At 38.2% G+C, this 13914-nt stretch overlaps 1 protein-coding gene across 1 annotated transcript in view; it reads left to right on the top strand.

Annotated features, from left to right (window-relative positions):
* MPPED1 (metallophosphoesterase domain containing 1) overlaps nucleotides 1-13914 on the top strand; it is a 62562-nt gene that overhangs the window by 37442 nt on the left and 11206 nt on the right. The gene's annotated exons all lie outside the window — the stretch shown is intronic.

Genomic DNA, 13914 nt, shown 5'->3' with positions numbered 1-13914 from the left:
AGATCTAGTGGTTGTAGGCAGTGGTAGGTTGGACTAAAGATCTTCAAAGGTCTCTTTTGAACAATGTTTCTGTGATTCTTTCCATCTCACTGTAGAGCTAGAGTTAGATGTCAGCATTGATACCTGAAATAAGCAGGTATCAGCAAAGTCCTTACAATAAGTACTGCTGTTGATATGAAACTCTATAAGCAGTAGATGGCCCTCACAGGTGGCTTGGAAGTCTGGAAGCCAAGATGATAGTGGAAAGTTGAATTTGGATTTGAAGCAGAAGGTCTTTTCTGTGTCATCAGTCTGAGTATTATCTCTGTGATGACATCATTCACAGAACTATATTAATAAATGATTAGTGAGTATTTCAGTTACAGATTTTTAGCATTCTGTTATAGCTCATTATCCTCACAATGTGTTACTATTTGCAGGTAAAAGTTTTAGTGTTAGCTACAGCTGGAATGAAGATAGGCTATACAATCCACTTGTGCCTCTGCTAAAGATTTTAATTGCACAATTACACACTGTATTTGCACAAACCCCCCTGACGCATTCAGTGCACAAGATCTGCTGTGCTTACTGAGTTAACTATGTATTACTTCATTTGCCTATGCAAAAATAAATGCCTATACAGGTGCATGTACATTTTTATTTCAACATGAGAATACCTCTCTGAGGTTCGTACTTGCATGTGTGATCTGAGTGTTGCTACGTCTGCTGCTCTGCTGCACAAGATTCCAACAAGGGACTCTGCCCTGCTACATGTTTTTTCTATTGAGATTTTTACAACTCGGTGGGTAAATAATTTTGCTCTCTTGTTCTCAAGTTGCATGCAGTAACTAATGATAAGACCTGAAGATTAACGAGTTGACCTGGTCAATAATCAGAAGCTGTTAGTGTCAGAGGTTATACTGGCCCTTCCACCAGTGTGTAATATTGTATCCCTGCCTCAGATTTATAGAAGATGTGCATCTGCGGAAGAGCTGTTACTCTGTATGTGATCTTGTCTAAAATGGCAGGAATTCCAGTGGCATTTTCTATTAAAAATGGATTATTGTGCATTAATGGTAAGGCTAGAGTACACACTTGACATAGCAAGAGAAACACAAGTGGCTGAAGAAAAACGTATTCTTCCTAGCCACTGAATTTCCATAATACTTCTGATCAGCTGTACACAACTGGAGGAGAAGCTTTGGTCCTCCTGCTTTCAAACAAGCATACAAGGTGACAGGAGAGTTTTTTACCTCCTTCAGGGTTTTACTTTTTTTTTTCGTTTTCCACAGTGTGGGAAAGGAAGGGACAGTCAAGGCCCTCTCGCCAAATGTATGATAATTTCATTATTCTAAATGACATATTGGCCTGAATAGCAAAAAGAAGACATTTAGGAGGAGATTGCCTCCAGATTCATTATCCAGAGAGTGGATTTTTGCTTGGCTTTGATTATCTGGAAGGATGTGTTCTGTGAAACAGAACCTCATTTTTCTTTTTGCAGAATTACGTTTTTTTCTAGTGTCTATGTATTCTCATTTCCTCCTTCATTCTTTTGTTAGGCCATCTGGAACTTCAGAAACTTTCATTTCCCAGTTAGGGAAAATGGGAGAGCAAAGATTAATATCAGCCTACAAAGACATTTGTGATCGTTTATCCTGAAGTGACAGATGCCTGGGCTGCACTCCTGGGTTTTTTTAGCTCCCTCCAGTGGAACATTGATTAGATAGATGTGGCCCCTGCATATTTACTCGTGGGCCAACAGCTCTCATTCAGCATTGTTTGCCAGATTATGGGAACCGAGTGCTGAAAGCTAGGGGTGTGTACGTGGAGAGTTGCTTTTACTGAGTTTAGCATTCTGAGTCAGGGCTACGCAGTCAGTTTTTTTTAAGTGAAATATGTTGGAGAAGATGGCTGAATTCTTTCCATTCCAACTTGTAGGTTGCATTAGTGAGTATCAGTCACCAACTCAGCCCAGAGGAGCCTTGCCAGGGAGCTTACTTTCGAATCATCATCCCTCTTTAGTGTGAGGGCTGGAAATTTGTTCCAACCTGTTGGCCCTTTTCTTGGTGCACTGCAGCTATCTGTACTGTTCCAGTATGCTGCCAAGTGTCCTTACTCAAGCTGTGTAGTCCAGTGTGATCAGTAGTACTTAGCTGTAGGTGCATAACTCTCATCTGTTACTTTCTTATCTGATTTGTTTTTTCATCACAAATTAGCTGACTTTGTTAGACCCCTTCTCAGATATTCTCTGTGTGTGTGTATGCACATGCACATGTGCACTTTGGATAGAAAGACTGACAACTTCCATGTGTATTTTGGGTAGTTTGAAAGAGCATGCAGACGGCAAAATGAGGCAGACTTATTTTTGTTCCACACAGAACTGAGGCCACCCATACCCTAGGTCTCGTTTCACTGCCTTCCTCCTCCATCTTTTTAAGAACAGCTATAATAGTCTCTTTCATTCCTCGCTGAACTTAGTTTCCATCAGTAAAATAATGCAGTAAAGATTTATAGATTCATTTCATGAGAGGGACACGCTTTCATTTTGCCAGTGATGAATCATCTAATGTTTACTTTCCCAGACCTTGTACAAATCTTTACAGTCATTGAGGTGAACATCAATTAAAATGAAACTGTAATAAAATAAAATATTGACTTCATTTAACATAGTATACCTCCCAAGTTGGGAGTGTGCTTTCCAGCAGCAGCAGTGCAAGATGTTACATTGCAGGTTTCATTCTTTGTAAAATTCACAGAAAGTAGTAAGTTCTGCCTCAAAGTGACCACTCTTGATTCTTAGTTCTTATGCCCCCTTTCAAATCTGCAAAAAACCCCACCCCTATTCAGTACCTTGCACATGACTGAAATATATGTAGAGACCAAAAATGTGTGTTACTGTACAAAACCGTACTAGACTTCTTTTAAGTAAAATAGCTCATCCTCCTGTGTTCTCTCTGCACCCTCACTTGGTCAAAAGATAGTACAGATAACTACACTGCAATTACTTCTGTACTGTTTTCTAAAGCAATAAAATACCACTTTAAAATTCTTGAAAGCCTCAGATTAGGTAGATTTTTGAGCAGGTGGCTTGTTTTGCTGTCTAGCTTTGTCAGTACTGCAGTTTTGTACGGATGGGTGTGGAAATGCTGGATGTGGACATATTACAGAGTGATGGGTTTTTGTTGCTCATAAGTATGTTTTAAAAACAGTAGACGTTTCCTGTTTTTCTAAGTTGGGAACTATGTGGAGTTTTATTAATTAGTGACATCGAGGCAAGGAAAATAAGTAAATAATTTGGGTAGGCTGGTATGGTTCTTGAATAAAATGAAAATCATGAGTGAGAACAATAGTTTATACTTGTTACTTAGAATTGAGACATGTCATGTTTCAGAAAGACTGGGGAGAATGTTGGCATCTGAGCCTACCTGATGTGGCTGCATTACTATGGTTAGAATGCTGAAGATGTTTTATTTCAGGCATTCAGTAAAAGGTAGGTAAGATGTGACAGATGTGTAAGAAATAGCAGCGTGTTTAGAAGAGAGAAAGCAAAATTCATCATCCTGTTAAAATATATTAATTAAGAGTCTGAGGCACATGGATACAGATTTAATTGTATTTTAATAGAATGCTAGAGTGATATTTTTATTTCTTCTTCCGTACTTACCAGAAACCATTTTGCATTTTGGAAAGTGCTGCTTCTAGAAATGCTTAAAACGACAATACGCTGTAGTTTAGTTTGCAGCATATGGAAGATCATAAGAATGAGTATTTTTCCTGCAAAATGATTTTGATCTATTAAATTCAGCTGCTCAGGGAATGTGGTGGGGGGAAATGCAATATATTGAACTCCTGAAGTATGAAAGGCTTCCCAGTGGCAGAAAGTGAGACTTTAAGAGTTTGTTCTGGCTGTTTTAACATCAGAAACAGATCATTGGGTTGTTTTTCTCCTTTTTTTTTTTTTTCATCTTTTTTACTAGTGGCAGTTTGCTAAAATTGGTGCATTTCATGTGGTAAAAACGTCTTGGAAAGCATTTTTTTTTTTTAATGTGACTTGGAAATACAGGAAACGTTGAATCTCATTCAGTAGGCAGTAGGTATACAGGTGCTATTGTACATGTGAGTAATCATACTGAATTCAGGAGAGGTTTTTTAACGAAGACTGCAGTACAAATTAAATGACTGAAATGAATTAGCAAGAATCATTACACTGCTGAAAAAAAAGGTGTGTAGAACAAAATAAAAGTTTCTTAGACTCCAAGTGAATTTTCTGTAGCATGGTAGAGGAACATAGTTGCTATTAATTGAATTCTGCAATAGGTATGTGAGTGAATGAAAATGTAAACCGAACTATGCCTATTGTAGCCCATAGATACCATCAAAGTCAGACCAATATGTTAAATTCTAGCTATTATGAGCTCCTTAGAAGTTTTATTTTCTGAGAAATTTAATTTCTATTTCCCATAAGATTTTTTTTTAAGTCACAGCAGTTTAGAATATCCTTTTTTCTTTTGTCATTAATGAACATTCCAGAAAATGTTTTCTCTCAAATAAAATTGCTTCCCAACATCGCTCAGGGTTGAGGAGTCTGGAACAGTTCAATCCTAGAATAGGCACAGTAGAGGAAAAACAGCAAGTTGAACACCTTTGCATGCTGCTTACTTTACATGTTTAACTGTTAGGGTTATGAATCAATTTTTTTTTAACACATTTCACAGTGACCTCTTGCAGAGTCAGCTTAATCAGTTACTGAAGCCCAAAATGCTTTGCATCCGCTTTGCAGTTGCTTTCCTCCGCTGTGTCTGTGCAAGTGTGCAGGACATTACACTGCCTTTGTGTGCATGTATGCTGAATATAGTCCAGAAGTTATATTGATTTCACATAACATTTTTGGGCAAGTGCTGTTTCTTTTCTTATAATGTCTGAATACATTGTGTGGCTTTATATTTCTGTATGTGAGTGAGGGTTTCATTTACTTGTTTTGTTGCAATGTTTCTAGTTTTAGTTAAATTTGAGAGCAGTTGAAAAATATATTGCTTTAGTTTAATTAGCTTGGTGGAAAAAAGTCTGTTCTTAGGCGGTAATTATTAGTCGTATATTACTAAAAGGAAGTAGTTCACATTCAGTTACTTAGCAGAAATAATTGAATCTTCTGATCCAGTAAACGAGCTCACTTTGGATTCAGCTGGTTTTTAATTTAAGACCTATAGAAGAGAAGACCTGTAATCTCACTACAGGGAATTGGCTTCACTTTCCTGCAGTTCATAAACCACAAGAGTGAAATTGCAATCCCCCACAGCAGTTTTCTCTTTATTTTTCACATTTGCTTGAAAGTTTAATTTTATGCAACAGAGCTGATTTTAAAGTTTAAAGCGGGTTTTCTCTTGTTTTGGTGCTTTTTTCCCACCATTTTTTCTTGAACAAAAGGACTACCAGCTTTATCTGTAGTCTGGGCTGTTGTCTCAGCAGCAATTTCAGGATGTTTCAAAGATGTAAACACAGTTGGGTACTGAGTTGAGCCCTTTGGCAGTATTCCAAGAGAAACACAAATAGCTAACTAGTTTGGAGTGGATCTATATGGAGCCGATTCTCAGCTGGAGTAAATTGGCAGAGCTCCATTGGCTTTTGAGCCATTTACACCTGGTGAGAATCAGCCTCCCTACTCCACAGCAGGTTGTATGTATGCATTTTTCCTAGGTTTTTACGCAGTAGTTATGTTACTACATCAAGTACTAGATGGTGACTTTACGTTGTGCTCTACGTGAAGAACTGTAAATGGAGCCACCATCAGAGTAACTAATTGTAACACAGTAGTCTGAGTTCTTTCTCTTTTCCCTGACCAGATTTTAAGCAGAAAAGTAATTTACCACTTGTTGTGAAGCTGTTCAACATCAGAACACTTTCTTTGGATTTGTTGTTCATAGACTAATTTTATTTACTAAATTAGCATAATTTAATATGAATTAATATGGGAATTTTCTTCTCCAGTAAGAAAGTAAATTGGAACCAATATTACAACACAGGGCTGCACCTGTATGTGTCAAATATTCCTAATGATGTAATTTACATCAGATAAGCATATGACTTTTTAAGGTTATCTCATAATCCCTAGCGAGCTGAAAGCGCATCCAGATGTTAAAGCTGTACCTTTTTCATATAGAAAGTTACATTGCAGCAATTGGTTTCCACCACTGTACTGTGGGGTGAATTTAGGACTGCAGGAAAATAGGGATTTGGAATTTAGGATTACTTGGATGTTGTTCACCTCAGGTAGAAACATGGCATATGAAGTATCAGTACTTTGTTTTTTTAAACAAGAAGTAACAGTAATTTCATCTGTTGCTAAATTAAAAATGTTAAAAATAATATACTTGTTGCGTGTATGCACATGTGCTATGTTAGTTTATTCGTTTTGGAAGCATTTTCATGCTTGTTTAACTCAAAATGGCGTTGAATTTTCAACAGAAAAGGAGGTAAAAAAAAAAAAAAACAAAAACAGAAAAGAACTGGCAGACAGTTAGTCCATATGGCCTAATTACTCCTGGTATTTTGAGAAAAGAATGTAAACCTGGAGAGTTACTGAACTGCGAAGTGGCTACTCTGAGGACCTTTCTTCTCAGTTCTTAGTGCACTTAGTACACATTCTACCTATTTCAGTCATGTTTCATCTAGGAGAGTCCCTCTAGTAGCTGAATCGTAAAAAAAATCCCACTAGTGTCTCAATTTGGAGGGATAGTAAATCTTCTCAGGTCATGAACTTCTGCAAAGTCTTGGGGGACTGCAGTAGACAGTAGCTGGATGTATGGAAGAACATCGTTTCTCTTTAGCTGTCTGGTCATTTGATAGTGAAAAACTGTAGGGATGCCATACATAGATGGGCCTAAAATTATTTTTGCTAACAGATTGGCTCATTTGTGGTAAGTTACTTTTAAAATGAGATGGTGACTGTACTGTGTACAGAGGGCATGTTAACTCCTCCTCTCTCTTAATCTTTCTGTGGCTGTCAGCTATCAGTATCTGAAGTACAAACTGGATAACCTGGCTGTACGTATATTTTTATATATTAAGAATCAGAGAGACTGAGGGAGCACTCTCTAAGACATCAGGAACTCAAGGACTTAGTCCTGCATTAAATGTGTAAGAGCGTACTGAAAGTCTGTACACTTCTACATCTGTATCATCATCAGTGAATCTCTTGGTTAATTATTTGTTGGGTTTATTTTATTATTTTTGAAATCTATCAGATGGGATATTATCATTTGCCTCCCAGCAGAATGACATAAACTATTTGCATTTGTTGTTGGCATATTGTAAATTCAGTCCTTCATTAATTTTTCTCCTTACCTGTTATCTTCTGTTTTCTTGTTATGAAGATAGATTTCCTTTTATTTTTCATTGTTTTATAACAGATTAATGTTTAGAAATGATCAGTTCCTATTAGTCACAGCTTATTCCTTCTTCTTTCCAGTCAGAGAAAATCCTTTACTAAACAAAAGATGAATGATTTCATGTGTAACTCAAATTGCAAGAGAAATAATTACTGACAAAGGGCCATATTCGGATTTTTATCCTTTTGTGAAAACTATAATTTAATTAGATTTAGAGTTTCAAGAAGGACAGCCTTGGATGCAAAGCTAGTAAGGCAGAAAAACAACACAGCAAACTTCCTTCCTCATCGAAGAAATGTTGTCTAGTACAGCCAGCAGACTGATAGAAGATCTGACTTCAGTTTGCTGCTCACTACAGTTTCCTGAACTAATACTGTGCAAGCCTTCTCCATCTTAGCATCTACATTTTCCTTCCTTCTGCATTCTCCTTTACACCTGCTGTGTTGTGCTTTATGGCCTTTTGTTCCAGGAGATAATCTTCTATGACATTAACCATCATTTGCATTTATTAAAGTATAAGGCCTTAGATTTTATTAAGAAAACCCTGGTTCCAATATTATGAATGAGTGAATCTAAGTTTCTTTTTTGGTGCAGTTTTAATTCTTTCTGTACACTGCTTTCATACATCTTCTCTAAAATCAAACCATCCGTTGTCTCTGTCACATGGAGGTTAGCCAAAATATAAGTCTCCTCATACTCCTCAAAACTTTTGAAACCTGTCTTCCTTTACATCTCAGTTATGCTGTTGAAATGCTTAGATGCCAAGATTTTGAATGGTATTTCAAAGGCTGTAAGCAAACAGTGCCCTGGCAGTCCTTCTTAGCATTTATGGTCTCACGGCTAGTTTCAGCCCTGCCTCCTTTGGACCATCCTCTTGAATGTGAGGAAGAAAAGACAGAAAGATGAGTGTTATTTCACAACTTGCTTCAGATGTTGAAACAGGCAATACCCCCACCCACAAAGGTGAACTTCTCTGCATACTTACATGTTAGAGAAAATTGAGTAAAAAGCAGTAGAAATACTTAGTAAACCGGTTAGTTGCTTACTGAGGAAAGGCTAAAATTGCAATTACGGAGATTGGATAAATTCAGAGAACACTGTGATCTGGGATGTAAAAATATGAATACCTGAAGGATATTAACGCCAGGCAGGTGAAGGAAGGTAGATAGTGTATTTAGTACTGTATACCCGTATTCGTAGGACTGTAGCTAGTTACAATAATAAGATTAAATCAAGACCAGGAAAAGTTAGACTTAAATAGTGACATTATAGATCCAGTAGTGAGATTTCTTGGGCTGGGAATCAGGATGTATCAGAGTTTTGCCTGTGATCGCGCTGCTGAATTTAACTGCTTTCTGGTGCTCCATGGCTCTCAGCCAGTCACTTTTACCAGTGTGAGTCTCAGCATGTATAGACTAATCTTCTAAATGCTGACTATGTGCAGCTCTGCAGTTGTCAGGAAGGGAAGCAGGAATGGGAAAACTGATTTGGTCTATTCTTTTCCCACTGAGCTTCTTTACAATCACTGTCCAATATCCGTTTATTTTATGATAGGAGGAAAATGACAGCTGTTGTGGAGGAAAGACTGGCACAAGTCATGTGTTTGTGAACCTTTGAAATTTATTTTGTAAGCGAAGGAATTCTAGGGAGATAACTTGCCTTTCAGCTGCAAAAAAGGTTTCTGTAGGAAGCCTTATAGAAATGAGGAGGTACAATATCTGTGCATTGTGTTTTAGTTCTGTATTTCTTGCTATTAACATGTTTGCAAGATGCTGCCCACCAATCCCTTTGATACGCTAATGGCCATTCACTTAGTCTCCATAGGTACTGTGCTGTGGAAGTGAATTTTCCCTTGAAGTCAAAGAGAGCAATTGTTTGCCTACTGGTGGCAAGATTTGTCTTACTCATCTGGACAGCCTAGATGTAGCTGCTGCAGTAAATCTTGCAGTCTTGAAGTTCCTGCGCTAGCTGACATCCCACAAGCACTACAGGCAGTGCTGTGGTGAGGATATTTCTTCAACTGCCCACTGGCTGCCTGCTGTGTTCATTTGTAGCTGATGACCAAGTACTGTGGAGAGTCTCCTTTAGGTGTACAGAGAGGAAGGGATCCATTCTTTAAGTTAAAACATTTACATTGAATCAAAGTAATGGAGAATCAGATTTCAATCTTCATTGCTTATAATGGGAAAATCCATTCACATTGCTAGTTTTCCCCAGACAAGTGTCCCTTTTTGTGTCCCCTTTTTATATATCTGCTGAGCAGATTGAAATGGATACTAGTGGTTTGAAAATTGAAAACCTTCAATTTTCATGTAAATTACAGGTCAAATCTGTGTAGTACCTCACTGCCCTTTACAGTAAATCACATGTAAAGCTAAGTTATGCCTCATTTTAAATGACAGAAGAGTCCTTGGACTACATGGTAGCCCTTTCCAATAACAGCTGAATAAAAGAAGAAAAACTAATAAATAATTAAGGCAGTAATGTGTTTGCCCAAATAATTAAGGCAGTAATGTGTTTGACCACTGTTTTTTTAGCATGACTTTTTTCTGTTATTATTGTAGCAGAAATGCTCCTTTCAAAGACAACTGAAGAAGGTCATTCCTAGGAGGTTAAACTGGTTTAATTAGAATTTATGAGAAGGTTACTCTAAGAGTGCAGAAAGATGTTAAGGGGTTAACCTATAAGAGATTACATTGTAGTCAGTGTTCTGTTAAAGTTTGAATTAATTTTTCCCATGGGTTTTTCACATTCTAATTTTCAACTAAATGAGACATCTGTTTCAGAAAAGGAAAATTTGCTATGGTTGTCATAGCAACTATCATTCTGTAAGAAAATTATTCCAATGGTTACTTTAGAACAGAAAGATAGAAATTCAGTACATAAAGCAACATCCGATTGCTAGCACAAACTCTGATAATTCAGCCCTTTTTGTATGGTGGATTATTTGACCTGCAAAACTTGTTCATATGTTTTTAACATAAGGTTAATTGTGCTGTAAACAAATTCACTTCCAATGTCTTTTGCCCCTAGCATCTTACATGTAGACAGTCATTATTCTTACCATAACAATAATAACTGTTGGAATTTCAGTAGTATATGGAGAGACTCAAACTGTTCAGTGTAAGCAGGTAAGACCTAAATCAAAGTGCATTTCTATACACGAGCGCTTCACTTCAGAGATGGAATGCATTCATATTGTGTGTCTTTAATTGCCAAATACGTTTTTCTTGGGGTTTTTAGGGAACAGTGGATTTTTCTCTTACAGAACATACGTGACAACAGTATTGTCTTTGTAAAATGTAAAATATTACAGTATGTAATATGTAAATGTAAAGCATTCAGTACGTCTGAAACCAGGATACACTGAAAAATAATTTACAAAAAAAAAATTACACTTTTCCTGAGCAGGCATTAAGTGGGGATCCGGAAATTTGGTGCTTCATATGAAGAATTTAACTTGCTTTCAGGTTCTATTGTAAATGCAAATTTTAGACAAAGTTTTCTTTGTGTGATACCCAGGTCACACACTTGTTAATTGGGTATTTGAGAAGACATTTTTCCCCTACTCAGAAACTTTGATGGTCGTTTTGGAATACGTTTGCAGAGAAGGGGGCTTGGGGATTTATAAAATCCCTGTGTGCATATAAAGATGGTTTTGCTTTGGGGTGGGGGCACTGATATATTTGATTTGTCTTTCTTCTCTCAGATGTAAAGCATACCAACATCCTCCCCTGAATCCTTTCTTGGACTTCAGATTGTCTTTTTTTTTTTTTTTTTTTTTTTTTCCAGAAATATTCCAGACATTTCTTTCAATCTTGGGATTGTCACAAAAGACAGCATAATGGCAAATCACACAAGTTGTAACATCTCCCCTTCACAAAAGAACAGCTCCAGCATGCATAACTTACCAGCCCTGTGCTCAGGCGGCTACGCTGCAGTCACCACAAAGGGAGGGAGGGAGGGACGAGGGAAAGTGCTTCTTGTCTTAATAAGCAGATCATGCCTATTCATAAGGGGAAATGGGCTTTTTAAAAAGTGGCTGTGTACAGGCTAGCCCTAATAGAGGCAGGAAGAGATTCTCACAGCTGCATATTTGGATTTCAGCAGGACTAAGCTGACTTTTGGCAAGACTTGTGGCAGTCATGATTATTTCTCCTTATAAATACTTCTTTGCATCCTTAAAATAATTATTCCATAGGTTTTTTACCTTTTCTTCTTGGACAAGTACGAGTCATTCCCCTTGGTTTCTTTCTTGGGGTATGGAGTGGCCATGGCCAATTCTGCTGTGTATGGCACACTTGTGGGGTGCAGGACAGTGCCTCACCTCACTTCCCATTGAGGACCTGGGGATGGTCCTGTCCATGCCCAGCAGCACTGGTGCCAGCAGCGAGTGGGAGCAGGGGCCTGTGTTCACTGAATCTGTCAGGGGCTTTAAAAGCATGATTTACTATCCTGACATTTTGTTTGCGTAATATTTGCCCTTGCAAATATTTTCTTTCGCTGAGATTTTGCTCCTGGAAAACTTGCTCTGGGCCTGTAGACAATTTGCCAAACAGTTGAATATTCTCATCTTCATGGTGCTTAACATGTAAGTTGTGGAACGCAATCCCAAGGTGGGAACGGATGGAGAGTTTAGAAGCAGTCTAACCTCTGTATATTTTTATAAAGCCTGCCACTTCTGTAATACTTGAGTGCCTCACAGACTTCAGTTTTATTTATTTTCATGGCATTCCTGTGAGATAAAACTACTCCCATTCATCAATGGAGAGCTGAATGTAAAGACAGGCTGATGAAGGTCCACAGACTGGAATTTAGTTCTGTGTGACAGTGTTATAACGTCATGGTAACATTATTGGTCACCTACTGCAGAATAAGCCGGTAACTACAGTCAAGAATCATTTAGGTTGGAAAATACCTTTAAGATCATCAAGTCCAGCCGTTAACCCAGCACTGCCAAGTCCCTCACTTAAACCATGTCCCTTGAGTGCCATATCTACACATCTGTTAAATATCGCCAGGGGTGGTGACTGCACCACTTCCCTGGGCAGCCTGTTCCAATGTCTGATCACCCTTTCAGTCAAGACATTTTTCCTAATATCCAGTTTAAGCCTCTCCTGGTGTATCTTGAGGCCTTTACCTCTTGTCCTATCACTTGTTACTTGGGAGAAGAGACCAACACCCACCTAACTATAACCTCCTTTCAGGTACTTGTAGAGAGTGATAAGGTCCCTTCTGAGCCTCCTAGCTGGACTGTGAGTTACCACCCAGAAGGTGAGAAGTCATGTACCTGTGAGCCAGGTGCTGTTATTCCTATGAGGAAAGGCTGCTAGGAGTTGAACAGGTAACCAGAAAACTGTGATTTCATATCCTTGATATAGGGATATGTGTTTCTTAGCCAGATGCCTTGGTCTGAGCAACCTAACTCAGAGCAAGGTTTCTGCTTCATTGCTACTGCTATTAGCATCTTTTCTTCACACACCTTCACCTCCCTTATCACAGCTTTGGGAGGCTGGGGTATATTTCTGGTCCCAGTGGCAGATGTAGAAAGTTTTACCTTTTATTCTTTTTCCCTGGGACACCTGTTTATCCAGACCCTGGTTATCCATGGCATGTGATGAAGAGCTACAAGATGAGCTCTTATTTTTGGACACAGAAAGCCTTTCAGTTACCTGTCTAGAATTGTTCAGGCTGTTTGTCCGAGGAAGAAAGGTAGCCTATTTGTTGTTCTCCAAATATGGATTTGGCCAGAAGATGTCAGTCAAAAAATTATTAAAAAATTCCAACCTAAAACTAATCCTTCAATTTTATGACCTAGAATCAGAGCATAGTCAGCAACACATAATTTACCACTGTGATATAATTGCTGTGAAATACAGTTTTTTAATCAATGGGATAGCAAGACATGGATAAATTGTGTTCTGACGGGCAGTGTTATAGTCCCACTGTTCCATGATGAGCTGCTCCATAAATATGTTTTAAAAAATGTATATGCCCATATGATAAGAAATCCTGAATATGGAAAGTCTTACATAAAAGCAAGTCAACGCACCGAGGACAGAAGAAAATAATGTGTAAGGAAAGAAGCAGTATTCTTGTTCTGATGGGATGCTTCCAATTAGGAAACAAAGCAGCATAGATGATGTCTCCGACTTTGGAGTGGGATCTGTCATTGTGCCAGGGTGTGTCCTTGCCCAGTTGGTCACAGGCTAAGGGCCAAACAAGACAGGAGCAAATGTGAAACATAGATCCACACCTAGATATCTGAGATGGGTGTTCTTTTAGATGTTGTGGGAGTGCAGCATGCTAATCCACACATGGAGATCTTGTTACCCAGCTCTTGTAAGAGTTACTTTTCAACTAGTTAGAGGAATACTGTGAATGTTTTACTGTATGCTGCCTACTGAAAGTGGTAAGGACTGCACTGATTTTCCACACAAGCTAAATAACACTGGTTGTATGGAAAGAGAGTTTTACTGTGCACACAAAGAATAAAATGAATGCTATTTGTGTCTCCAAATTCCATGCTAGTAGAGAGTCAATCTCCGTA

The sequence above is a fragment of the Lathamus discolor genome, chromosome 1 (genome assembly GCF_037157495.1).
Source record: "Lathamus discolor isolate bLatDis1 chromosome 1, bLatDis1.hap1, whole genome shotgun sequence".
Lineage (NCBI taxonomy): Eukaryota > Metazoa > Chordata > Aves > Psittaciformes > Psittacidae > Lathamus > Lathamus discolor.
The sequence above is the reverse complement of the archived record's forward strand: the minus strand, read 5'-3'. Positions and strand labels throughout refer to the sequence as shown.